Genomic DNA, 13,691 nt, shown 5'->3' on the forward strand with positions numbered 1-13,691 from the left:
GTCAAATAGGTTAAACTTCGGTTAACCAGAAAATCGCACACTATTCCAAAATTCAATCGATCTTTCGCAGCCGTGCGGTTCTAGGCGCTACAGTCTGGAACCGAGCGACCGCTACGGCCGCAGCTTCGAAAGTTCTAGGCGGCTAATGACCTCAGAAGTTAAGTCGCATAGTGCTCAGAGCCATTTGAACCATTTTGATCTTTCGCAAACTGCAATCGTTTTCTTCTGTTAACTTCCGAGAGGAAGGGCTCCTTTCTGGGAGATCTGCAATGAAAATTAGCTGCTTTCAGAACATTTCTAATACTCTGAGCGCTGACGTGTTTTTTGGACGTTGACTTCATGTCCGATACGAACAACCCAGTACTTTTAAAGGCTCTTTTTGTGCAAGACGAGTCGTCCTTCGACGCTCCCTTCGTGTAAGAACCCTTAGACCTCCGGATCTGCCTTTATTGTCTGTTGTATCAGTCTCCTGAAACTTCTATGATTGCGCCTACTGCTCTGTAATTAGCAGAAAGTTCTTTACCAATCTCAAAGTGACAAACGATCGTATTATACTGACGGCCGGGAATCTCCACCTGGGGAAATTCGGCTGCCGAGTTTCAAGTCTTTTCAGTTGATGCCACACTGGGCGATCTGCGTGTCGATTATGATTAAATGGTTATGAAGAAAATACAACATACAGTTCGCAAGCGGAAAAAAATCTCCCACACAGTTGGGAATCGAACCCAGGCCTGCTGCATAACAGTCACACGCGCTTGCCGCTCAACAAGGAGGGCGGACACCAATTTCACGGTAACCTTTATCACGCAAATGCAATAAAACCGCCTTGTTGCGGGACGACACGAAATGCTTTTTCCCCTTCTGACGAATCATAACAAGTTCAAAATGGTTCAAATGACTCTGAGCAATATGGGACTTAACATCTGAGGTCATCAGTCCCCTAGAACTTAGAACTACTTAAAACCTAACTAAGGACATCACACACATCCATGCCTGAGGCAGGATTCGAACCTGCGACCGTATCTGTCACGCGGTTCCGGACTGAAGCGCCTAGAACCGCTCGAATCATAACAGGTGAATGTCCCTTAACCTGTCCTTCGGGGTAGTTAATTCCGACTGCACAAATGGGATATGTACGGCGCTGTGTGTCAAGCACAATAACAAACGTACGGTGCGCCAATATTTATTTTGGGAAGGAGAAAACCCTCATTTAATTTTTTAGATGTCTTTGTGTTGTGCTTATTGAAACAGAGTTAGTGGTACGTATGTAATATTCGTAGTATTTACACATTTTGTATTAGATACGGAAAGGTGTCTGTGCTAGCACTTTTTAACGGCACTATGTGCAGGGTGAGGCAGATAAGACAGGTCACCCCAGATGTATCCGGAACGAATAAATATGTCGAAGTGTGCGTTTTGCCAAGTTATGGCACATAATATGGGGTATTTCCTGACGTTTTCAAGTAATAGTTATCGCTAATAGTTACCTAAATATAACACTTACTTTATCTTTTTCCCTAATGCAACTATGTACCTTTTACTGCGGGATTTAAAAGAATCTCGTAAAAGAATGTCAACGACATAACATGAATGGGAGTTTATCAATTAGCATCAAGATAACAGCATCAAAAACCACTGTCCCACCGTCAGTTGAAGAGGTACAACAAACGTCCGCACAGTTACACCAGGTGCTGAAAATGTTGACCTTGAGCGCTGCCACACGCTATAAAATAATTCTAGATAAACAATACAGCATGTAGAATTTCATCGGGAGTTAACGTCAGCACAGGCCCGTGTTATAAGGCATTTCATATCTTCAGAATTCTTGGTTGTTTCCTAATTGGCTTCTTGTTTTAGTTTTCGCCACAGTTAAAGGTATGGACGAATTAAGTTTGGTGAGAGTGTAGACCATTTTTATTTTTCTGAACGACAGTTCTAAAGCTCTCCAAATATTTTGTTAAGTGGATCTGTCATTACATTTACGGAATGAGAGGGACATCCGTCACGGTGGTAACACACTGATTGCCTTATGTGAAAAGGGATGTGGCAGACACATACCTTAGATATTCGAGATACTTGACTGTATTTATATTCCATAAATAAATGAAAAGCACGCAACAAACGTTGACAGCCGAAGGGTGCTGTTTCTATCCGCTTCTTAGAGTCAGCGTTGATTTTCATCTGATAATTAGTGCTTATTGCGAAGACTGACTTGCCCGTGGTTTCTAACCTATGCTTCTTCCTTAAACAAAATTTTGCATTGATGTATCCTATCACTTTGCACTTTTCAAAGATAACATTCTGAGAATTGGTTCAAAATGGTTCAAATGGCTCTGAGCACTATGGGACTCAACATCTGAGGTCATTAGTCCCCTAGAACTTAGAACTACTTAAACCTAACTAACCTAAGGACATCACACACATCAATGCCCGAGGCAGGCTTCGAACCTGCGACCATAGCGGTCGCGCGGTTCCAGACTGAAGCGCCTAGAACCGTCGGCCACACCGGCCGGCTCTGAGAATTGACACCAATTTTAGAATAACTGCCACGAAGCCGTAGATGCAGCTGAATGTGAAGTGGAGGAAATGTGATGGAATGCAGGGTTCGCATAACACTCATTTCGCTGATCTCTCTCATACTTCCCAGGTGACTTTTAGTGACATTTGTATTGTGTGTTGCTGCTATTAGAAAGTTAGTTCCATTTCTTCCATCACTTGCTCTTCATTTTCCTTGGCGTATTTTATCTCCGCACTTTCACTGTCTAGAATGTTAGCAAGGGCAGATCGTGAGTGCTTGCCACGATCTGGATACTCTTCAGCTTACAACCACACTGCTGACCTAACAGTTTGGCAGCATTCGCCATAAACGATAGTAACTTCTGCGACTGTTGTGTACCTTCTGAATGTCTCCGTAGATTTGCGACTAAGTTATCCGGTTGCTACAATAGTACACAGATTAATCGAAACACATCACACACCTGTGCTGGCGTGAACTCCAGATGAAATTCAACGTGAAGTATTGTCTCTACAGAATCACTTTATAGTCTGCAGCAGCGCTCAATTACAAGGTATGACAACCGTGATAACAAATACAGGAACCATAAATCACTTGCTTCTGTGCTTACATTTGTTGTAAAAGAGAAGACGTTTGCGGAATCTCTTCTCCTGACTACCATACAACTTGATCAGGTCTCCTACACATTATGTCTTTAAAATTCTCTTAGATATTATAAACGTCTGACATAAAGTGACGTATGCGGCAAGCGACCACTCTTGTAAATATGGGTACATCTGTAGCTAAGATGGCTATGTCGGATAAAAAGTCATACAGCATGTGAAGAATGAATTTTTTGATCACAAAGCATGCATGACGCGACACATTTCGGAATTTTTTCCTCATCAGAAATCCGTATGCAAAGGTGGCACAAGGACAAGAGCGTTACCATTTGTTTGCGAAACAGACTACTCACGTTACGCACACAACGGGTAACGCTCTAGTGCGTGTGCCACCTTCGTACTTGCATTTCTGAAAATGGAACTAATTCCGAAACACATCATGCGTACTTTTTGATGAGTATAGTCATTCTTCACCTGCTTTTTATGCGACCCAGCCAGCTTAACTACAGATCTATGCATATTCTCTTACAAGCTTCTTTGAAATCCCACAGAAATGTATGCAAAGCCCATGTCGTAATTCGGCGACTATGGAAATGAAGTCCCACGCTTCTTGACAGAGCCTAGGGAACGTTGCGGGGGGCCCGCACCGCCGGCTTTCCTCCGACCGTAATGGGAATGAATGCTGATGACGAAGACGACACAACAACACCCAGTCATCTGGGGCAGGGAAAATCCCTGACCCCGCCGGTAATCGAACCTGGAACCCCGTGCTCGGGAAACGAGAACGCTACCGCGAGACCCCGAGCGGCGGACTCGGCGACTATAAACGATAAATATTACTTGTGACCTCAGGAAATTTACACCATCGTGCGCTATAACTCAGCGAAAAGCACACCTCAATATATTTACTCATTCTGGATATGTTAGGGGTGACCTCTCTTAGCTGCCTCATCCGCTATGTTTTAATGTTGTCATTATAATTACCTACTAGCAAACATACTACTTAGGTTGCAAACTATTTCGGAAACCACATGGAGTCATGTTGATGTTAATCTACAATACTTGCTAATCCTTTTTACACATTTTTATTAGGCCGCTTTCTTGTATGTCACTCTGTTAGATACATATTTTGCAGTTGATTTTAAACTAACTTCCAGATGAACTACGCACTTGAAAGTTTAAACATAGCTCAGGACTGGATTACAATGCAATATTAATTTGCCTTCTTGTCTGGCGTGTGTGGTGAGGGTACATTGTTTACCACTGTCATTTCCCGATGAGATACAGACATAGCAGGCAACTTGTCTGAGAGGTGGCGGAGGGTACTTCGTCTACCACTGCCATTACCCCCTTTTCTTGTTCGAGTCGTGATTGGCTCGCGGAAAGAACGATTGCTTGGCTAGATTTTGTAGCTAAATAAATATAAAACCTACCACATTTCGCTCTTGTAGTCTCATCAAAATATTTGAAATCCATTCAAAGATTTCACACCCACAAGGCTAAATGGCAAAAAATAATTATTCAAATAAAATGAATTTTTAATATACCACATTTTTAATCAGACTAAAAAGTATGAAATAATTTATGCTAGCCTCAAACAGATTCCTTAACCAAAATGATGGCAGTTCACCTCCTTACTAATATCTATTCTATGAGCTCCATGTTTTTGATTCTCAGTCTTACAATTATGTTCAGGCCTATTAAAAATTCACATCTACAAATTTTCGGTACTATGTATATGAATTAAATGTTGTTTTACACTTTTATTTCTGCTTAAAAATGTAATATATTATATTTTTCTCTAATTATTTTATTATTCTGCAACTAGTTTCGAAATTGATGGTATCGTCTGGGAGACTTAAATTTTTTTTAGTGTATACCTCACGCATAAAATTTAACAGATGCGAGACATGGTCGTGACGAGGTGTTGTACGTCGCCGTCTCTGACAGTTACCAGCCTCTCGTAGAGCCTGATGATTAGGTAGAGTCGAGCTATACACATGATCGCTGCTCTCCCTCGTGCACTCATCTTCTCGATCCCTTCAGTCATTATTTTTTCTATAGTTTCTCCATCTCCTCACGCGATAGGGCCAAAGAATTGGAGAATATTTTGAATAACACGAGAAGAGATGCATCTGTAAATATTAGCTCTTCTTTCGGCTCATTTTATGCCCAGGATCCTGCGCCAGCACAGAAGCTCAAATGAATCAACACTCTCGATGTCTCGGGCTTTGGGGTTTCATGTTTAACAGCCGTAAAAGCAGATGGAAAACACGAGTGTTCAAACAAGCCCAACCTTTGTGCTGTACTTTATTGCTTTGTTCTACCAGATCTTCGTCGGCTTCTTCATAGCCATTCGCCCTAGCGTGAGCCACCTTCTTTTCTCACCTTTTCAAATACCCGTGTCGCACATGGTTGACCCAAGGTAGATAACATAATGCATGAGTTCCAGAGGCTTACACTATCTTGTACTGGTTAACAGAAAAAAGTCTTTCATAAAAGCTGTGGAGCACGACCTAAGGAAAATATAGAGTAAACAATAAATGAACATCCATAAAGGACAGGAGCGAATCGAGGGTTCGATTGTGTGGGAGTCACAGTCTTTTTAGTCCCACCTCCCCGCACTCCCCCCTCCTTCCCCCACACACACTAAATATAATTTACCATCACACTTACGGTGCACGCGCTCAGATGCCTAGGTTTAGTAATGACAAAAATATAGTATAAAGGTTTCACCAATAAATTTGGGAAAAAACAAACGTACTGGAATAAACCATCTCTCGCATTTCCAGATGATTTTGCTACACTTTCTGAAAATGTGCATCTCCTGTAACGCAAATGATTCTTTTAGAAGACATAACCAGCATCACCGTTTTAAGAATTTCTGCAGAAAAATTATAATATTTTTACAAACTTAAAAGCTGCACCAAAATTTCTGAAAACAGGTATTGAAAACGTTAAAAAAATTAAATATCTTGCCGAGATTATGCAAAAAAATGGAATAGAAAAAGCTGCTATAGCGAAAAGGGTACGAAAAGTGGGAACAACATATGGTACAGCAAAAAGAAAGCCTTTCTGAAAATGCAAAAATAAAACATTGCAATTCAGCAGTGAACCCATTTTGCTATATGCAACCGAAAGCTTGGCATTAGACGATAATTTAGATAAATTACAAATACTAGGAAGATAAATCATTAGGAAAACGCTAGGTCCACGAAAAACTATGGAATGTTGGAAATTACGTGTAGTAATGAAACTCATCGAAACATACAAAAGAAATCAGAATATTGTGAAAATCAAGATTGGTGTTTTCTGGATAGTGATATCTCATGAAAGACAGTAGATTAATCAATAAGATATTCAAATATCTGTTGTATAAGAAATTAAGAGGTCAATAACAAGTTCTCTCCATGAAAAAAAGAGAAAAAAATATTTGAGAAACAATATAAAATCTGAGAAAACAATTTACAGATCAATGTCTAGATAGGGAGTGCCGAATATGGAAGGATTCCAAGCTAGGAGAGTGTAAAAACTGGTATGAAACCATTACAAGACAGGAAGAAAAAACGTAGTGAAGACATCAAAGACTTAAGGAAGAAAAGAAGGGAATAGCTGGTAATTTACATTACCCTTAGTACCCTTTGACTGTAATGTAATACTCCTCCTGTCACTATTTTAAATGATTGGGCGTGAAACTGCTGAAGGTAAACAACTACAAGTTTAGGAAGCAGAAAAAATAAATGTTTCAGCTAATACCCATACACAAGTGAACAGAAATCCTTCGGTAGGCCTCCACAGCCAGTGTAAATTTAAATGAAGCAGACGTTTCAACAGTCTTTGCAGTGGTACCCTTCAACGTGACTAAATTGTATTGCGTAATAAAAGTTGCGTGAAGGTTCTGTTCAAGGCGAGTGCAATTGAGTCACCCTGTTAAGGAGCATTGCAAAGACTGTCGAAACGTCTGCTTTATAGTTGGTTAAGTGTTTCATACCGATGCAGACCAACAGCCAAATGGATTTTATTTAAATAAATAGAAACTGCTTAGAACCATCGAGGGACAAGGCCAAAAGGATTTTATTTATATAAATAGAAACTGCTTAGAACGATTGAGAGACAAGCGACTAACCTGGAACTATGTACACTAAAACAAATGACCGTGCACAACATAGAGTGGCACAATAGTCCGCATATATATAGTTAACTGAAGATGGCAATTTCACTTGCCGAAACCAGTTGTCTATATGTGTATCTTTATTTCGATGTGGGCTAATAAATTTCTCTAGTAATAAGATTACATTATTAAAATTCAGAGATCGTTGTCCTACTGACAGTGTCAGGTCACCTAGAACGTACGAATGAGACATTAATTTCGATTTTTAATCATACGAGAATACTGAACCACTACTTAGGCTCTGAGCACTATGGGACTCAACTGCTGAGGTCATTAGTCCCCTAGAACTTAGAACTAGTTAAACCTAACTAACCTAAGGACATCACAAACATCCACGCCCGAGGCAGGATTCGAACCTGCGACCGTAGCGGTCTTGCGGTTCCAGACTGCAGCGCCTTTAACCGCACGGCCACTTCGGCCGGCCGCTACTTAGGATATCTCGGTAAGTTCACTTGGCTGTAAGATTTGTTGTACGTCACACACATGATTTCAGTCTTGTCATGTACTTCGCCACGTTACGTAAAGTGTGCCGTAGGCACTATAATGTAACGAAGATTAGAATTTAATATCGCGATGACAGCGCTGTCATAAGGGACGGACGGTGCGTACTCCAGTATTATAGTTGCATTTAACACGTCTGTATGTGGCACATGCTTGTTAATAGACAATTTGTCATACAGCTGTCCGTTTCTGACCGAATTTGGTTGTTTAATAAAGTGACAATACAATCGTGTGCAAACCACGGTTTTCCGAAAATTAATAATGTGGTTGACAGCCTAAAAGTGGTTATTTGTTTCCTTTTGCGTGTACTAAAGAAGTAGTGTAACAGTTACAAGCCTCGATCTATCAGTCCTATTAATTTCGCGACATATTAAACAAACTCTTTGCATCATGATACCTAAGAAAATTCTGAAACAAATTTCACGTAGTTTCCTAAGGTTTGGTATCTTCATCACCACAGTGCAGCATTCTGAAAGTGTCTGCCGTTGTACGTCCGTAGTGAACAGTTATTTGAAAGTTTCCTGTTAATTTTAAATTATGTTTCGAGGTAGCAAAATAGCAGGACACTCTAAAGCTTGCTGTGACAAGTTGCCCCGTGGAACACATATTCAACTCTCCACGGCGTAAAGAGAAGAGCGCCTTTGATCTACTGAATGTCTCAAGAGTGGTTCAAGAGAGCTTCCACCGTGTAAAATGTTGCTATTCAAAAGCGCCGACCACATTCATTTTATTAGTCTGCTCTCAGAACTTGCCTCCCCTAGAAGTTGTGACGCCGCTCTCAAAAGAACAGCTTACGGCTCCGAATGAAGAGTGAAACTTTCTGCCGTATGCTCAACATTATTTATAATTTTTCATCAGAAGTGCTGAGTTGTTCTTTCTAGAACCTTATACTCAGTGTTAATTGTTGCGACTGTCTGAAAACACTTCGAATCTGTCCATGTTTACAGTAACATTTTAAATGCTCGCTGTTAAGAATGTGCTTCATGTATTTCTTTTCGCTTTCCTTGGTGTGATTCAAAGTCAGTATTCCCTCAAGACAAAGGTAACTATGATCCTCATTATAAACTGTATGAGTTCCACTCTAAGCAGTGTAAATTTAGAATTTATCGGAAGTAAGTGGGAGAAAGTAGTTACTAGGTTGGTGCGTAAGTTCGTAACATTTTCCTGTAAGTTTAGTAAACACAACAAATATACACGACAGAGACTTTAGTCATCAATAATATATATCCTCCTCTACCACTTACAATTATCTGCCAATACTAGGGTAGCTTTTTGATTCAGCGATTGTAGAAATTACATGGTTTTGAGGCGAAGAACTGGTCGAGCCATGTTCAGAGCTCATTTTCATCGGGATAGGAAGTTCCTTGAATATTGTTCGGAAAAGGTGAAAATCTGTGGGCGTAAGAGCAGGTGAGTAAGATGGATGCAGCATGACTTCACAACCCAACTCCCGTATAGTGTTTTTTTGTCAGTCTCACAGATTGCAGGCAGGCATTGTCGTGGAGTAGCTTACTTCTCGCAATCTTCCTGACCATTGTTCACGGATTGCCTTTGCAAGACGTCTCAGTTGTTGACAGTAAATGTCAGCAGTCACTGTTACACCTCGGGGCAGTAATTTGTAGTACACGACACCGTCGTTCTTCCACCAGGTGCACAACTTTGTCTGTTGTGGAGGCCAGCAGGTCTTTGTATGGTGAGTTGCTGCTTTGTTTGGAATTCAACCATTCGTTTCTTTTCTTTATGTTACCATTAAGACACCGTCTCTCGTCACCGTAAATGATACAGGATTGGAATGGTCGGAGTTGTCCACGAGCAAATTGATGACGAGCAAGCGGAAGGTTGCATATACGGCCACCATCATATTTTTGTGATTTTGGCTTAGAGCGTGCGATACCCATACACCCGATTTTTGAACCTTCCTCACATCACGCGAATGTCGCAGGATGTTGGGGTGAACCCACTTCACACCATTTGTCTGTTCTCAAGTACAGTGGCATGGATCGTCGGGCGCTTCAAAACCTTCGTCAAACTCCAAAGGTCTTCCTGAACGTGGAGAGTCACTATTGTTAAAATAATCCTCCTTGAAACGAGAAAACCATTACCTCGCCGTGCTTTGGAGCTAATGCGCTTGATATTTGTCTTGTAAACGGAAATACTAAGCTGAGGTGACAAAATGGTTATGTACAGATGGTGGCACTATTGCGTACACAAGTTATTAAAGGGCAGTGCTTTGTCGGAGCAACCATTTGTACTGAAGTGATTCTTGTGAACAGGTTTCCGGTGTGATTATGACGACCAACGGCAATTAACAGATATTGAACACGAAATGGTAATTGGACCTAGACGCTTGGGACATCTCATTTCGAAAATCGTTAGGACCCACAGTGTCAATCATGTACCGAGAAACCAAATTTCAACCGTTACCTTTCACCACGGACAACGCAGTGGCCGACGGCATTCACTTAACGACCTAGAGCAGCGTTTGCGTGGAGTTGTCAGTGCTAAAAGACAAGCAACGCGGCGTGAAAAAACCGCAGAAATAAAAGTGAGATGTACGGTGAACGTATACGTGAGGACACTGCGGCGAAATTTGGTGTTGATGGGCTATGGCAATAGACTACTGACGCGAGTGCATTTGCTTACAGCACGACATAACCTGCAGCGCCTCTTCTGTGCTCGTGACCATATCCGTTGGATCCTAGGCGGCTGAAAAACCGTGGGACTGGTCAGATGAGTCCCGACTTCAGTTGGTGGCGCATACCTCACGACGCCATAAACTCAAGTTGTCAACAAGGCACTATTCAAGCTGGTGATGACTCGGTAATGCGGTATATATGCAGAGTAACCTGAATGAGTACACCCATGTCACTATACGAAAACATCATAGAATCACGTTAGTTGGCTATATACCCTTGACACACTGCAGATTAAACGTTTATGTACTCGATATATTAGAAACGAAGTAATGTCGTGACTAGTCGGACTTCCGCCCTACTCTATTCAGATTGAAGCGTGGCCTGGTTTTCAGTGTATCTCATTTGATAATTCCGCGGATGTTAGTTGCAAACACCAGAGTTAGCTGGCAGTGCCGAAGAAGGTAGGCGAATCTCTGATTCGGCTGCTATGGTACAATTATCTTTGAGCCACCACACAGGAGGATGACGATATGGTCTTCAGAGTGAGGTGTAATTAAATTTTGCTACCCTGGGAGTCGCATGGTTGTCTCGGGTATGCGACATTGTGGAAAGGGACTCCTTACCAAGCTTCCAGTGAAGCAAGTCGTAGCTTTTGGTCAGATCTCTCCATTTGTTAATGTGTCGAATGGTATTAATGTTCTGAGTTTTCCACTTTTTCACATCGAAAGAGAAGGCCGATAGTTCTCAAGTATTTAGTTACGTAGAGCTAGTTACGTAGAGCTTAGTTTCACATTTATTTGGAGTTTGACTTCAGTAGATAGTGCATGAGGAGGAGTATATTCGTACAAGTTGTTCTCTGTAAGTTATTACAAATATGGCGTTAATGGTGCACACTACTATAAATTCAACCACGTGGCCGCATTCAAGAAAGACTGCAATTTAGGACCTCTGCAAACAGCAACCATTACAGACTGCGATGATGGCTGTTTGCAGAGGTCCTTCTTAAGTAAGTGTGTGGCAATAAGAATCTTTGCAAGCCGTAAGCTGCAAATGTATTCTAATTTTTTCGTTAGGAAATATCTGACGATTCTTACAATATCCAAGCTTTAGTCACGTGCATCCTTTCTTTTTTTATATAATTACTTTTGTTGATGCAGATTCGGTTCTACATTATGACTGCTTTTGTATAATCTTTTAAAATGTGGAATTATTTTGCAGTCTTTCTTGATTGTTCACACATGGTTGAGTTTACAGTAGTGTGCACCATTAACGCCACATTCGTAATAAGAGAATAACGTGTTACACGCCATCAACACAATGCGAATATTCGTGTGTACTGAACGATCCTTTTCGTTAAACACGATGCAGTGAAGTCAGACTAGTTTTTAACGAAGATATCGACCTTGGTGTAACAGTGTCTACTTCTCTCGTAAATAACAGCACGTGCCAGCATGACTTATCATAAGTACATGCGTACTCTTTCAGCTACGAAAAGTGGGTTCAGGTATTGTAAACAGTCTACTGCTACACGAAGTTCCTATCAACCAGATTCGATTGCTATAATCATAATACACCCGTACTTAGGCTGATGTTGAGCACCATACCACACTTCAACTATTGATATATTACATTTGTTTAGATATATAAATTGTGGAGTGAACACGTAGTATGTAGTCAGATAGCATAAGATTTTCTTATTTATTCAAATATATTTGCGTTGAGACAGCAGCTATAAACATGTGGATTGCGAGTTATTTCTGTATATAAGAATTTTGTTGCACTCTGTTTTCATTCTGATCATCCATTATTTTATCACACTTAAGGTTCTGTACATTCCTTATATTAGCCCAAAAAAAGTATGAAGCTAATTTCCACGTTCTGTGTTGTTTCGTCTGTTAAGACATGCAGCTTCATGTACCTTTGTGAGCAATGACATTTTGCGAGTTTCATGGTTCCAAATATCCACTGCATAGAGTTTCTTCGCAACTTGTGCTCGGAAACCAGTTGAGATGTGGCTGCCTTCACAGAATGAGGCAATAGCTGTCAGGTCTGAATTCGATTGTCGCTGACAAGAAGTGACACTTGACTCGGGTCGCTGTCGGTTTGGATCGTTTTACGACAGTTGTTCCCACGCTGTGTTGAACGGTTCTGAGTAGTACACCATTCCGTGTAGACACGTTGGAGAGTCCACACTGATATACCAAACAAATTGGGAAACTTCACTGATGGAGTGGTCGTGGGCAGATCCAGTGAGACAGCTTTTTTCTGCTATTCTGCCGGCACGGAGGTCCACCTCACTGCGCTGAATCAGTAAAACCGACTGACACACTGACCATTTCTGCCTGGTAAAAGTTCTACAGCACCTACAGTGCTGAAAAGAGACCTGTGTCCTCTTCTCTGCATGTCAATTCACACTCCGCAAGCCAACATACATATCGTTGCGTAGGATGCCTTGTACCACTACTAATTTTCCACTTCCCTGTTCAACTCGCGACAGGGGCAAGGACAAACAACCATATTCTTCCATTACATGATTTCTCATGTCTTCGCAGTTCTTGCGTGAGATGTACGTTGGCGGCAGACGAGTCGTTCGGAAACCTGTTGCAAGTGTCGGTTCTCAAAAGTGGATCTCTAAACAACGTCATTTTCGCTTCTTTGAATCCCATTTCTTTGCAGAGCATTTCCATAATACTTCCATCCTTACGAGATCTGATGGAAAACAAATCCTGCATCACATGTCTGAATTTCTTTCATTTCTTCGTTTAGTCTGATCTGAAAGACAGCAGTTTTCTGCCGTTCTGTTACGCCATCACGTCGATCCATCCTACAGCACTCATTCCATACAATCGACTGGCACAAACACACTCCTTAACTGTCAAGGCATATGTGAGGAGTGCAGAGTCATGCGACCGCTATGTACCAGTTCTACGCCACTCTAGAGCGACAAGTGTGACTTTTCAAGGAGTGATTAATACGGGGTGTTCAAAAAGTCTCTCCGCAGTGCAGTATGACTGTTAGAAGTGAGCCGGCCAGTGTGGACGAGTGGTTCTAGGCGCTTAAGTCTGGAACAGCGCGACCGCTATGGTCGCAGGTTCGAATCCTGCCTCGGGCATGGATGTGTGTGATGTCCTTAGGTTAGTTAGGTTTAAGTAGTTCTAAGTTCTATGGGACTGATGATCTCAGATGTTAAGTCCCATAGTGCTCAGAGCCATTTGAACCATTTGTTAGCCGCGAGTGCCGTATGATTGTTCGGCTGCCTGGGTTAT

Source organism: Schistocerca serialis, chromosome 7 (assembly GCF_023864345.2).
Source record: "Schistocerca serialis cubense isolate TAMUIC-IGC-003099 chromosome 7, iqSchSeri2.2, whole genome shotgun sequence".
In the NCBI taxonomy this organism is placed as follows: Eukaryota; Metazoa; Arthropoda; class Insecta; order Orthoptera; family Acrididae; genus Schistocerca; species Schistocerca serialis.